The sequence below is a fragment of the Ambystoma mexicanum genome, chromosome 7q (genome assembly GCF_040938575.1).
Source record: "Ambystoma mexicanum isolate Mex_15411 chromosome 7q, UKY_AmexF1_1, whole genome shotgun sequence".
NCBI classification, from domain to species: domain Eukaryota; kingdom Metazoa; phylum Chordata; class Amphibia; order Caudata; family Ambystomatidae; genus Ambystoma; species Ambystoma mexicanum.
In genome coordinates, this window is record NC_090941.1 from 1,062,557,460 (window position 1) to 1,062,571,325 (window position 13,866).

Below are 13,866 nucleotides of genomic sequence, written 5' to 3' on the forward strand. Positions count from 1 at the left end.
GCTGGATGGGGACTCCGGCTTTGGGTGGACAGCGTCCCCTGGGCTGGATGGGGACTCCGGCTTTGGGTGGACAGCGTCCCCTGGGCTGGATGGGGACTCCGGCTTTGGGTGGACAGCGTCCCCTGGGATGGCTGGGGATTCCAGCATTGGGTGGACAGCGTCCCATGGGATGGCTGGGGATTCCGGCATTGGGTGGACAGTGTCCCCTGGGCTGGCAGGTGATTCCGGCATTGGGTGGGCAGCGTCCCCTGGGATGGCTGGGGATTCCGGCATTGGGTGGAGAGCGTCCCCTGGGCTGGCTGGGGATTCCGGCATTGGGTGGAGAGCGTCCCCTGGGCTGGCTGGGGATTCCGGCATTGGGTGGACAGTGTCCCCTGGGCTGGCAGGAGATTCCGAAATTGGGTGGACAGTGTCCCCTGGGCTGGCTGGGGATTCCGAAATTGGGTGGACAGTGTCCCCTGGGCTGGCTGGGGATTCCGGCATTGGGTGGACAGTGTCCCCTGGGCTGGCTGGGGATTCCGGCATTGGGTAGACAGCGTCCCCTGGGATGGCTGGTGATTCCGGCATTGGGTGGACTGTGTCCCCTGGGCAGGCTGGGGATTCCGGCATTGGGTGGACAGTGTCCCCTGGGCTGGCTGGGGATTCCGTCATTGGGTGGACAGCGTCCCCTGGGGTGGCTGGGGATTCCGGCATTGGGTGGACAGTGTCCCCTGGGCTGGCAGGAGATTCCGGCGTTGGGTGGACAGTGTCCCCTGGGCTGGCTGGGGATTCCGGCATCGGGTGGATAGCGTCCCCTGGGCTGGCAGGAGATTCTGGTATTGGGTGGACAGTGTCCCCTGGGCTGGCTGGGGGTTCCGGCATTGGGTGGACAGCGTCCCCTGGGATGGCTGGGGATTCCGGCTTTGGGTGGACAGCGTCCCCTGGGATGGCTGGTGATTCCGGCATTGGGTGGACTGTGTCCCCTGGGCTGGCTGGGGATTGCGGCATTGGGTGGACAGTGTCCCCTGGGCTGGCTGGGGATTCTGGCATTGGGTGCCCAATCTTGGAATCTGTGGAGAATGCCCAGCTTACTAGGAATGTCAATTGGGGCTATTCGTTGGAATGTAAGGATGTGACCTATCTTGAAATGTCAAGCTTACTGGGAGCTATCCATGAATGTCTTGCCATGGCATATGCTATAATATTATGAAAGTGCCACGGCATAGCCTGACTGGTTACCCCGTAACTTGGCATCTCACGCGCAAACTGTCATTCTACCAGTGTTGTCAGAGGTTCCATCCAGTACTACTTTTATAGCAGACTTGACTTGTTGGTGTTGACAGTGCAGTAAAGAGAACCATTCTGGTCTCCACTGTGACGCAATGCAAGGATTTGCACGAGTACTTTTCGAGCTGGCAGAATGACTACATGGGTACTGATGTTTGGTACTAGTGCTAACACGGATGCAGATGTTATCATTGCAACACCGGCTATATTTACACATTCATTTGGGGGTACAACTGACAATGTGGGTGTGCAGTGCCAGTTAATGTATGTGTGCCATGAAGAAGTTCCCCAGGCCCGACTGAGACCCGTCTGTTTGCATGAGGCCTGGGCTGGGTCTGCAGTTCAGCTAACCCCAGACAGTCTGCCAGCCCATTCCAGACACTGCCTGGGCGCAGAGGCGTTAGTGCTGTGCCCACTATTGATTTCAACTCTTCTCCAAGGACCTAGCAAGGGGCTCATTGGCTTCCCATTGCCCCGGCTCTGACAACAGATGTTAAATCCTTTTAGAGTGCGGTTTGGGCTGCGCAATAGTGGGTTAAGGGAGCATGATGGAAACCAGCCTTGATGTGGCCCCCAACGGAAGCTGGATATTCTACACAAAGTTGATATAATGCAGACTATCAATGATGCGCTATCTAGGTATGCTAGAAATCTGCCAGTGTGTTCCAATTGGGTATAATAGAAACAAGCAGTGATCTCACTGGCAAAGAGGTCGTTTATTACCAGTAAACTGGTAATAATGTGCTTGATGGGCTTGCTGGAAACCCCTTATGATCTGCTCAGTAGGTATTTGTATTATGTTTATTTATAACACGCACCGTTCGGCCCAGGGGCATCAGGGCGCAACTTGAGAAAAGTATACATACATATCTTATATACAAACATAGTTATAAACATGAATAGTAAGCAGACAAAGATATATACATAAATTACAATGGTCATTAACAAGGTGAGGCATAGAGACAGAGAATGTACAACGAGCAGAGATCAAAGGATAGATGTGTGGTAGCAAAGTGGAGCGATACTCATAGTAAGACAGAGGTTCGGCAGGTAAATATGCCGAGTTTAAGAAATTAACAAAGTAGTCGAAGTCAGCAGGCTGAGGCATATAGCACAAGTCAAGGAGTGCCTCAGTTCTGATCGAAGAGCCAAGATTTAGTTTTCAACTTGAAGGTGTTGAATGAGTCTTCAGTTCTGATGGTGACAGGGAGGGTGTTCCAGAGCTTGGAGGCTAGGACAGGGAAGCTCGTGCCCCCCGCCTTTTGGAGTTTGAATTTAGGCTATGGATCTGGGCATTTCTTTGCGGTCGGGTGGAGGAATGGAGGGAGAGCCGGTTGTAGAGGTGGGGTGGGCCTTGTTGGCGAGGCATTTGTGCGTGAGGGCAAGAGTTTTCAATGAGATTCTCTGCTTGACCGGTAGCCAATGTAGGTTAGTTCTGGATTCGGAAATGTGGTGGTTTCTAGGAATGTTTAGGGCTGCCCTGATGGCATTGTTCTGGGTGATTTGTAGTTTATTCAGATTCCCTTGGCTAGTCCCTAAGTGTAGAGGGCACTACAATAGTCAATTTTAGACATAATGAGCGTTCTGGCTAGGGTAACGCTGTTCGGGTAGTCAGAAACGGTCTACACGCTGCAATAAGTTTACAAGTGTAGGCAGAGGCTGATCTGACTGCATTTCTTTGACGAGACAAGGATAGACTGGCGTCAAGGTAAAAACCTAATGTTTTTTTGTCTTTGGAGACTTTGATGGTATTTCCATCTATGATAAATGACTGGTAGGAAGGATCTAGTTTGCTAAGACGCTGTGAGGAGCCCAAGATGAGGAGCTCCGTCTTGTCGTCATTGAGGCCTAGTTCGTGTTGGGCCATCCAGGCCTGGATGACCAGATAAACGTTGTTCAAGGCCTTGGTGTCAACTAAATAGTCACCAGTGATGGGGATGAGTATCGGGGTGTCGTCAGCATACTTGGTATAGGAGACACCCAGATAATCAAGTACATCAAAGAGCGGTTTTGTGAAAACGTTATAAAGTGTAGGTGACACGCAAGAACCTTGGGGAACGCCGCAGTGAATTGGAGCGGGGTCAGCGGCTGCGGAGAGTGAGAATACCCTCATGGATCTGTTACTCAAAGGATTTGATCCATGCCGTGGCTGAGTCCGAGAAGTGGGCAACAGAGTCAAGGTGCCGGGATAAGATTTGGTGATTGACCAGATCGAAAGCTGCAGAGAGGTCTAGGAGACGTAGCATTGCTAGTCTTACAAGATCTCAATTTGGATTTTTAGATCTATCAGAGCCGTTTCATTCCCATGTCTAGGGCGGAATCCAGATTGTCGTAGACCTAGGAGATTATTGGATTCCAAGTAGTCTTGGATCTGTAGGTATGCCGCACGGTCGTAAGATCTTGAGCAAGAACGGGACAGTAGTTGTGGGTCTGAAGTTGGTGGGAATGCTTGGGTCTAAGGATGTTTTTTTAAGCAATGGGATCACCCATGCGTCCTTGAGGTTGTCGGGGACATTTAAAAGAGGAATTAGTGAAGGCTGTGGTGAATGGGGCCAAGTTGTGGGCAGATTACTTAGCAGTAGTGAGTGGGGAGAAGGCAAAAGGTTTAATAATGGGAGAATCTAGAGGGACAACCCTTACAGGGGTGGGTGGACGGTTGTCCAGCTTCAGACTGTCTTGTTTGTGATTTTAGATTGTAGAGTAAAGATTTTATTCAGTAGAGTGGACTGGATGTTAGCACACCATTTACTGTCTTTAATGCAAGTGTCAGGGGGGGTGGCTGGAGATTCGAGTTCTTTTAAGATCTTAAAAAGTTCTTTTGTGTTCGAGTCTGCTTGCAAGATGCGGTTATTAAGGGACTCCTTTTTAGCAGTGATAATGGCATCTTTGTAGGAGAGGGATGCAAGAATAAAACCGTCTTTATGCTCATCAGAGGGGTGACTTTTCCAGCGATTTTCCGTGCAACGTTTAGCTTTGCGGAGCACTCTTAACTGAGGTTTGAACCAAGAGTTGAGATGTGCATGTGGTTTAGATTTCCTGAGTTTGATAGGGGCGATGGAATTTATAGCCCTGAGCATACTATGATTGTAGGTGTCTGCTAAGGTTGTAGGGTCGGTGCAGGTGTGTGTGGCAGCATTGAGAGATGGGAGTAGCAATGGGAGAAGTTTCTCCTTGGTTATGTCCCTTTTATTTCTGGTGGGAAGGGCTGGAGCTATCAAGGTCGGGGCACGTGGGGCTGCTTCAATATTGAAGGTAATGATGTGGTGGTCGGACCATAAGCAGGGGGTATTGGAGAGGACATTGATATTAGTTAGATCCGGCTAACCAGTCAAGGGTCCTACCTTTAGTATGGGTAGGTTCTTGAATGTGCATGGTGAAGCCGAAGTCAGTACGTTCTCCAGATCAGATGCAGTCGAGTCTTTAGGGTCACCAAATCCCAGATTAAGGTCACCTAGGATGATGATTTGCGAATTGGTTTTAGTTTTGTCGATGAGAAGGGTGGATATTTCACCAACAAAGGAGGGTGCAGGACCCTGGGGTCTGTAGATAAGGTGGAGGGTGGCGGTTTGGTTGGACGTTAGTGGTATTTTGACAGAGTAGTTTGGCTGACTCGAGTTTGGAATTGGTCGACAGTCTTAGACCGAGAGAGTTTTTGTGAATGAAGGCCACTCCGCTGCCTCTAGATTTGGCAGTGATGCGATCGCATCGTGTGATGCCGTAGTCTGGCGGTAAGGCCAGGGACAGTGAAGGTCCAGATGCGGCATGTAGCCATGTTTCGGAGATGGCAATAAAGTCAAGTTCTAGGGTTGTGATGATGTCTGCGATGTCTAGTGTGTGAGCTGGAAGAGATCTGGCGTTAATAAAGGTGCTCTTGATCTGTGGCAGTTTGGCTGCTGTGGTAGTGGATTTCAGCGTAGTGGTAGGTGAAGGTGAGCGAGGTGGTGTATGTATAGTGTGCTTGGAGTTATTGCTGCGGGTGTGTAATAGGCGGAATCTTGAACCTAGTCTCTTGTTTAAAAGCGAGAGAGAGCAAGGTTGATTTGGGGTAGGTTTCCTTGCAAAGAGTTCCAGCCAAAGAGCAGGGTCATTAAGGTATTGGTTTGTATAGTTGGTATAGTTGCTGCTGAAGTAATGCTCAGTAGTAGTGGTCACGGGGAAGCCCATTGTAGGGTCCGACTGGACAGTAGCTGGTGGAGAGGGCTAAAACAGGTAACACTATCAGATGGCTGAGGGAGCTGTGGGGGGGGTAGGGAGTGGAGTGTTAGAGAGAGCGCACGCGGGAGATGTGTAGGTGTTATCACCATGAGTAGCAGAGCTTTAATGGCTACATGTAAGGCCTTGCAGAAATAGAGGATAAGGAAAGTCCTAAAGAGCGTGTTGGTGGTGTGAGACACCTAGAATTCAAAATGAGGCACACCAACCTGTGGCAAGAGAGCGGGTTCCTGAAGATCAAATTCAGGCGTGGGTTTGGGTGTGGGCGAGCACACTGGCGCAGCGAGTTAAATAGAAGCTCTGAGCAGGTTTGACTAATGTGGCCCAGCCCAGCTCTTGTAAAATGCAGAATTGGATACCGTGTTGGCTATGTAGTGTAGGTGTGAGCATGCCGTCGTAGCGAGCACCAAGCACATTAGGTCAGTATAAACGGTTAATGCCTCCAGGTATGGCTAGCCTAAACCAGCATAATAGTGAATCCATTGTTAAAGGTGCAGCCAGACAGTATATTGTATACATGTGGGAACACCTAAATTGGGGAACTCGCACACTAGGCTAAGAAGCAGTATGGCCTCATCTAGGTTTGAGAATGATACTCTAGGCTAAAAATGCATGGCTGGAAAGTGACATAGGTTAGCATCCTCATACGTAAGCAGAATGGCGATTAGTGCTGTACTTGGGCAATGCTCAAAACTGAGATCAGAATACGCAGTACAGTTTTGATACCGGGGGCTACCAACACACTCATACTATACCACCTAAGGGGTCGTCGCATCTAAGTAGTATTACAGTCTCCAGGCAGAAAGAACTTTCAAGCTGAGGCAAGGTCATTCTGTATGGTAATGTTCAAGTGCAGTTTTAGAGCAGGGGCAAGGAACATTCTCTTGCTATATATACCATAGGGTATCAAGCGCAGGCACCCAGATATCATATAGTGCAAAGTAGTAGGAGGCAATTAGTACTGAGGCGGACATATGGGCTAAATCAGACTGACGCAATGCAGGGCATACAAGGCATAAAAATGAAATGTTAGCAGCAGCGCGCATGGGGGCTAGATCGAGCAGGCACAGTGCAGTACGCGTAATGCTGATTCAGTGCGAGTGACAGACAATTGGGTGGGTAGTGGGTAACGAAATGGCGGTAGACAGTGAAAGACCGTTAATCTTTAGAGTTCACCAAGATGGGCCGCTTAAGGCGTAATATGACAAGAAGCAGCAGATGCAGCGACGCATGCACTAGGGGGTTAAAATGTCGGGCAGTGCGCTAGGTTCACAAAGAGCACGATCCTACCTGAGGCTGGAGGCAAGGTAAAGGAACAGTAATATAAGTTACCTTTACGCTGGAAGGTATAATGTAAACTGATGATGAGCCAGCCATGAAGGACTGGAAGATTAAAAGGACTCGGCAAAACAGTGTTACTCTGACTTCAATCCTTCATGGCAGAAAGAATGGAAAAAACAAGACTAACCCCCTTCAGCGGAACACCCAGCACAACAGCGCCGTCCCACAAGACTCATCCCTCTCACTACTGCTGTTCAACATCTATATGACCCCCCTCGTCACCCTCCTCAAAAGCACGGGCTCACCTGCTACAACTATGCACACGACACACACATCATCTACAAAATCAACACTATCGGAGAACAAGATCCAACCATTACCAACTGCATCACAGAAATACACCACTGGATGAGCCTCAAACTCCACCCGGACAAAACAGAAATCGTGATCGTGCCAAGGACCCGTCTTACCAACTTCACATTCAATGGCCTCCTGAAATTGGAAACCGACCTGAACCATCCAAAGAGTTTAAAAATCTCAGAATGTGAATGCACAATGACCTGACACACGAGCCGCAAGTCAACACAGTAGTAAAAAAAAGCTTCTTCCACCTACACACCATCAAGCAGATATTCTCTTTCCTCACCTTCCAACACAGAACACTCGCCATCATCTCCCTCGTCATGTCAAGAAAGGACCACGCCAGCATCTATCTCGGAATGCCGTACTACCTTTCCTAAAAACTACAAAGAATGCAGAACGCAGCAGCAAGACCTAACCCTCAGACTCACTAAGAGCGAACACATGAAGCCAGCACTGAGCTGCCCTACATTGGCTAACAGCTAAAAAACGAAATTTCTGCATAACACACACAGCAGCAGTACATGGCGAAGGAGTAGAATTCATACAGGAGAAATGTCAATCTACAAACCAAATGCAACACTAAGGTGCAGCAATGACATTCGCCTTAAACCCAAACAATACGTGAACATTTCGTGGAACACTGGTCTCCTGCATCACTGCAAAACTTTGGAACTTAACCCCAAAGGAACTAGGAAGTACAGATCACCTAAAGTTCAGAACATTGCTCAAAACGTGGCTCTTTAAGTCGCTGAGCTAAATAGGAAACGCCATCGAAGGAAAACTGCTGACACATCACAATAGAAACGCCAATAAAGCACTCTACCGCAAATCACCTTAGAATAATATTAACTCGACAGATCAACATAACCTTGGCACAAAAGAACACAGATCAACACAGATCCCCTCTTCCCCCACAAACCCTGCTAAAAACGCTTTAATATTCTGCATATTCACCTTCAAACATTGAACAAATCGCACTCCTGCCTCCACTGCAGCAACACAAAAAAAAAAACGAAACCGCCATAAACTACACACAACTCCACAACATCCAATAGGAAACTCAACCAATCACACTCAAATCCCCCCATACACACTGATACACCAAAACAGCACATAACCTCTACCAACTAAAAACGAACCAGCACACGCAGTGAGCGGTTTTTCCAAACTGAAGCTACCAACCGCACATTAAAGTGCTTTACTGCTTTCCCCCACTCCCACAAACTAAGCCTTTCAAGCTCTCCTTTCTTTTCAGAGCCGCCATGGCAGCGGTGCACGATAGTCACATTTACATAACATTTCGTACCTATGCCTTACTGTATGTAATCTAGCGCCGTGATACCTCCGGGTCCTGGGCACGTATAACAAATGAAATAAAATAAAGAAATATTAGTGGGGTATTTATTGAGTGCAGGCCTAGCCTCAGGAAGTGGAGCGCTCTGCGTGTACACGGTGAGGGAAGCAGAGACATATGGGAGTGGGGAGCTACCAACCGGGGAGGTAGAGGGCCGGCAAGGTGGCGGCAGCTGATCCACAAGCGACAAGTGTTGGAAGCCCAAGCGGGGGATAGTGGTGGAGTGCAGCAGATCACCCAGTCTCCATTTAGGTGGGGGAGTGAGTGAGCAGCTAGATGCTTAATATTTAGTCATATTTGGCTCCTTGTTCTGGAATTGCAAATGTCATTGTTTTGCTTGCAGCATGACCCTTTAGCCAAAGCTTTGTTCTGGGGTGGAGCACTGAGCAAGGCAGGGGCTCGCTCCCTGACGCCCACTGTTCAGATGACCCTGTGGCAGCACTGTGCAATGGCGAGGGCACTGGCCCAGGGTGGCATGGCATGCAGAGAGCAGCTGAGCAGGTTGTGCTTCCCACGCCATGGTGAACAGAAGCGGGCTGCCGTGCCTGCCCGAACACCAGCCAAGGGGTGGGGAGGTGAATCGCCTGCATTCCAGGGAGCAGGGCGGTGGGGGCGTCTCCCTCCCAGCTGACGGTGCGCTGTGCTGCCGAGCCTGGGACTCGGCCCGCGGTGGCAGGCAGCCTTGGGGAGGCTCTTGGCGCCGGCATGCTTCGCTTCCCCCCGTCCGCCGAGGTGAGCAGGCTGGCGGGGTGCCCACACTCACACAGGTAAGCTGTGGGGTGTTCTCGCTGCGACTGCCTGTCAGATGGCCTAAGGGACGGGGGGCGGGGACACGGCTGTGTAGCCGGCACACACCCATAGGCTAGGGTGTACCAGGTGCTCAGCTTCATGGGTGGCTGTCCGGGTCCCCCCCGCAGGTGCCTTGCAGGACTGGGTGCTACAAAGGTGCAGATTCCACAGCCCACCTCACTGTCTCTAGCGGCCTCCAGGTGCTTCAGTGACCGCCGCCGCCACTCGGAAACGAACACTTTTCCAGCTTCACCTTCTAACGTGGAGGGACTGCTTCCAGGTGGATCTGTCTGGGCATGTTCATGTGTGTGGCATCGCGCAGTAGGGTGTGTCTGGGCATGTTCTAATGTGTGAGGTCACGAAGGAAGGGTGCACTGTCTGTGTTCCTTAGTCATGTCGCGGCCCTGTATTTTCATGGTGTGGTATCCTACACCGAGGTGTGTCTGGGTATATTTTTGGATGTGGTGTCTTGCAAAAGGGCATATTCCTTTGTGTTGCCTGATGCGCGTTGTGTTTCAGTGTAGACTTCTTGATGTGGTATCGTGCAGGAGGACGTGTGTGGGTGTGCTCCTTTGGTGGCAGCATGCCTGTGTATTTTTGTGGTGTGGCGCCTTGGAAGAGGACACGTTCCTTTGTGTTCTCCTGCAGCAGCGTATCGTGCAAAAGGATGTTGAATCTGGCCCCGCTCCTTGGTGTGGTGTCCTGTACACTTAAGCCAGCTAGAATGTACACACCCACGTCCTTCCTTCCACAAGCCGCACCATGTATGTATGTAGGTGTGTTTTACGACATATGGCTGCTTCAGAATTTTGTAGAGAGGAGGTGGGGGGGCGGTGTGTGTGCGCGTGTTCGCCGGCTCGTCCATGCTTTTCAGGTCCCCGCCAGCCCTCCTCCCACGCCACTCATGCCCGTGACTTTGACTTGTTGGTGCTGGGCGTTTAATAACTGAATGGTCGTGAGGCTGGAGGGCTGGCTCCCCGTCACGGCTAGACATTTTGGCGAGGAGTGGCAGAGGCGCATATGACACTGCAGACTCGGATGCCAGACGATCAAGATTGCAGATACAAGTAAGTACAATGGGAGACATACTAACTAGTGAGGCATCCACCAGCACCCACTCTCGCCAGGCAGCTCTCTTCCAGCTGGCATCCACAGGACGCTCACAAGAAAGCAGTCGCTCAACATTCTACAGTGAGGGTTCCAGAGCTCGCAGTGCCCATGCAGAGCAGAGAGAGGGAAAAGTGCATTGCAACATGCGCTCCACGTGTTCCCAAAAGGCACAGCTTACCAGTGCTATCTCACAACTGGTAATTGACGTTATTTACGGTGGAATCGCACCAGCACCCCCCCCCCCGGAATAAATAAACATTTCATTTTCAGAAGATTAACCACGAGCACCTGGAAAATAACCTAAGAGAAGGAGCGTTTACTATAATGCTTCAATGTTGCAAAGTATAAAAGGTGCACACCTTTTAAACCTAAAAGGCTGTACTTCAATATGTTTTTGCAGAGCACACTCCCAACGAGCAATTTACCCGCCATCCTGACCAGACGTTCAAGTGGTCTTGTGGGCAAGTGTCCTGTTCCAGGTCCCAACGATGTGGGTCTGAATCCCAGGTTCAGCAACCTTTTAAAGCAGATCAAAAACACAAACACAGAAGGGTGCCAATGGATTTCCCGGATACGAGATTCGCGGAGTCATTTTTTTCCCCGGTTCTGTGAAAAGCCACGCCAGTGCCTAGCACTGAGCAGAAGCCCATCCCAGCAGCATCTGAGTGTCAGGCCTAAAGCGCCAGACGTAGGCTGCGATAACCCATGGAGGGTGCCATCCTCCCAGAAGCCCAGGAGCGCAGCGTATGACGTTTGCATTTATCTGATCACCCTACCCACACAGCTGATCTTACACCCCGCTGTCCGTCGGCTCTACAGGTGAGAGCAGATCAGGAACAGTGAAGCGGAGGGAGAAGGTGCATTAAACTGCTTGCCTTTGACTCCTATCTGATCAACAAATCCTACATATTTTTAAATCAAATTTAACCAAATGAATACAATTAAACTTATTCAAATCGCCCAAAACAATATGCACAATAAACGAGCACAGCAAGTCGTCATCCTCCCATTATATCTGTTAAACATTCTAATCCAATTAACTTCCTAAAAGGTGATGTTTGAAGTTCACACTGACTTAATCGGTTTTAAAATTTCAAGACGAGTAAGCTCAACACTCGGTATATTCCAAAGTGAAACTAGCATCAAAATCCAGGGACTTTTGCTTTCTGCAGGAAGGCCGGGCAATGATGCGCGCGACACGACGACACAAAATCCATGTTGCCACAAGTATGTTTTATTCTTTTAAGTCAAGGAACCAAAGGGGCTTCCCACCCTTGTATCGGGGTCCAAGGAGCTTCACCAACAGAGCGGCCAGCTTGCACCAAGTGGCGGTCTGGCTGTCTCTGCAGGGCGTACAGAAGAACCTGTCCCAAGGAGCTTCACCAACAGCACGGCCACCTTGCACCAAGTGGCGGTCTGGCTGTCTCTGCAGGGTGTACAGAAGATCCTGCTGCCTTTGATGGGTTCATCAAGCCTCTTGTATTGTTCCTTAAGGTTGTATTTTTGTCAGCCCTTGGGATGGGGACCGCAAGAGTTTTCTATCAAGGTTTTGGATAGGGCTATTCTTCTGATTTTCCCTTGGGTGACCCTTTTGTTTGGAACAAGGAGCCTCTCCTCATTGGAATAATCGTAATATTTGTCCCACCTAGTGGTTGTATGACTTTATAGGAGCTGTGAAAAGTCTGCGCCATCTTGAACTCTCATCCGTAGCAGCTGGTAAATCCGTTGTGTCTGGCGCCCCTGTGTTTGCGGTGTGACAGATCAGAAGGAGGACGCACACACCCTTTGGACATCTTCAAGGGTTTTTATTACCAAATTCAAATAAGGCCTATCCCTCTAGATTGCTTTTTGGGGTCTTCCCTACCTCCATAACTATCTAGGATGATTGTCAGTCATCAGTGAATGTCCTTGACAAACTGTCCGGCTTCCAACACTAAGCTAATTGACCAACCAAGGTCTAGAGAATGACTCCCTTCTCCTGAAATTTACTTCTTGTACCACTCTGTTTCTTATTTCAATAATTACTTTTCAGATGGTCTCTCGTGACTTGCTGCATCAACTCTTGAATTTCCCTCGGGGGATTCTTGATTCTGATCCCCTTCTCAATATTCAGTTTCTTGTCCCTTTTTGGGTTCCTTTGATTATTAACAGTCGGTAGAGAAATGGGCTTCTTGGATAATAACATTTCATATCTTAATACCTGGTCTGGGATATGGTTTATCCTATTGGCTTCTCTGGTTTCCACTTCATCACATCCCTTCTCTATTTTGTTCCTTTGTTCATTCTTACGTTCCCTCTTTCTAAGGCATCGTTCTACAGGTTCTTTCATATCCCCCTTCAGGGTTTTCGCTTTCTCTCTTCCTCACTTTTCTGCTTTTAAGTTTCTCGAAACTTCAATATTTTTACTGGGGACGAGTTTCCCCAACTATGTATTCATTCCTGTTTGCTGCCTGTTCTTCCTGTTACCTCCTTTAACGTCAGAGTTTTAGAGGCTTGAGCCACCTCTGCGAACATCATTCCTGTCTTGCTTGGTAGTCGGTTTGCTTTTTCCAGCGTTCACACACCGGACTTCGTTCTCCTGCTGTCTTGCTGCTCTTTCACCCAGCCGGACTGTTTCTCACTGTAGTCTTGGTGCTGTTCCATAGGCCCCAGGACGACCACAACTCCTTCGCGGCCAGGGCTCCACTTCTGCTTGGCCTCTGGCTTTCTCTGTTACTGCCTTCGGGGTTCTGCAGTGTCTCTCATGTCTTCCGCTCTCTCACTTTCTTGTCTGGAATACAGAGTCTCTCTGGCATTTCTGCTACCCTGTGTTCAATGTAGGTTTGCACAGCGGGGCTCTGTGCTTCCTTTCGCTCCTCCTCCTTCCGCTCTGGAAATGGTAGGGACCTTCCCCTGCTCACATAGGCGTGCCTCCCTCTCGTTCTTCTCATTCAATATACGCTCACTCTTCAACATCCTCGTCTCCGTGGATTAGTAACTTTCTGTAAGATTTAGGCAACCTCCCACAAGAACACGTCCTGCTGCCTGCCACCTGTTATGGACGGCTGTGGCAGCCCTTATGGACCCATAGATACAGGCCCCAATAGCTTCCCATTCAGATACATGACTTAGTAATGGCGGCCTAAGTATTTCCGGTCCGTTTAGCGTTACAACCGGAAATGAAATGGGGACACCTACTTCTACCCGCAGCGTTCAGGGGAGCGCGTCTTGTATTTGAGCCAGCAACCGAGGACCGTTGCTTTGTTCCAGTACCCGACCAACCTCGGAGAACGCGAGGTGCTTCAGGACTCCCATGGCACTTCTAGATCATTCATAGTCTCGCCATGATTAGGTAATTAGTTTAGTTCTTGCCTTCGATTCACGTGTTGGCATCCAGCAAACTTTAGCTTTTGTTTTCACGTGTCATTTCGCTTGTCGGAAGCCGGCAACATTTTGCATAAATCTTTCCCGCATATAACCATCCTTGTGGATCATGACGCTGGTTTCTTTAG

At 49.5% G+C, this 13,866-nt stretch overlaps 1 protein-coding gene across 7 annotated transcripts in view; it reads left to right on the forward strand.

The window, feature by feature from the left end:
- The window catches only part of LOC138528617 (ankyrin repeat domain-containing protein 50-like), a 394,440-nt gene that overhangs the window by 176,730 nt on the left and 203,844 nt on the right, over positions 1 to 13,866 (forward strand). The window contains exon 1 of one of the 7 annotated variants that reach the window (XM_069640421.1): positions 9,101 to 9,243. The exons of 3 other annotated variants lie outside the window; for them this stretch is intronic. The gene's annotated coding sequence lies outside the window, so the exon portion shown is untranslated. Of the gene's footprint in view, positions 1 to 9,100; positions 9,244 to 9,421; positions 9,546 to 10,209; positions 10,333 to 13,866 lie in introns of those variants that run through there. 3 more of the 7 variants (XM_069640425.1, XM_069640423.1, XM_069640422.1) reach the window with 3 other exon arrangements.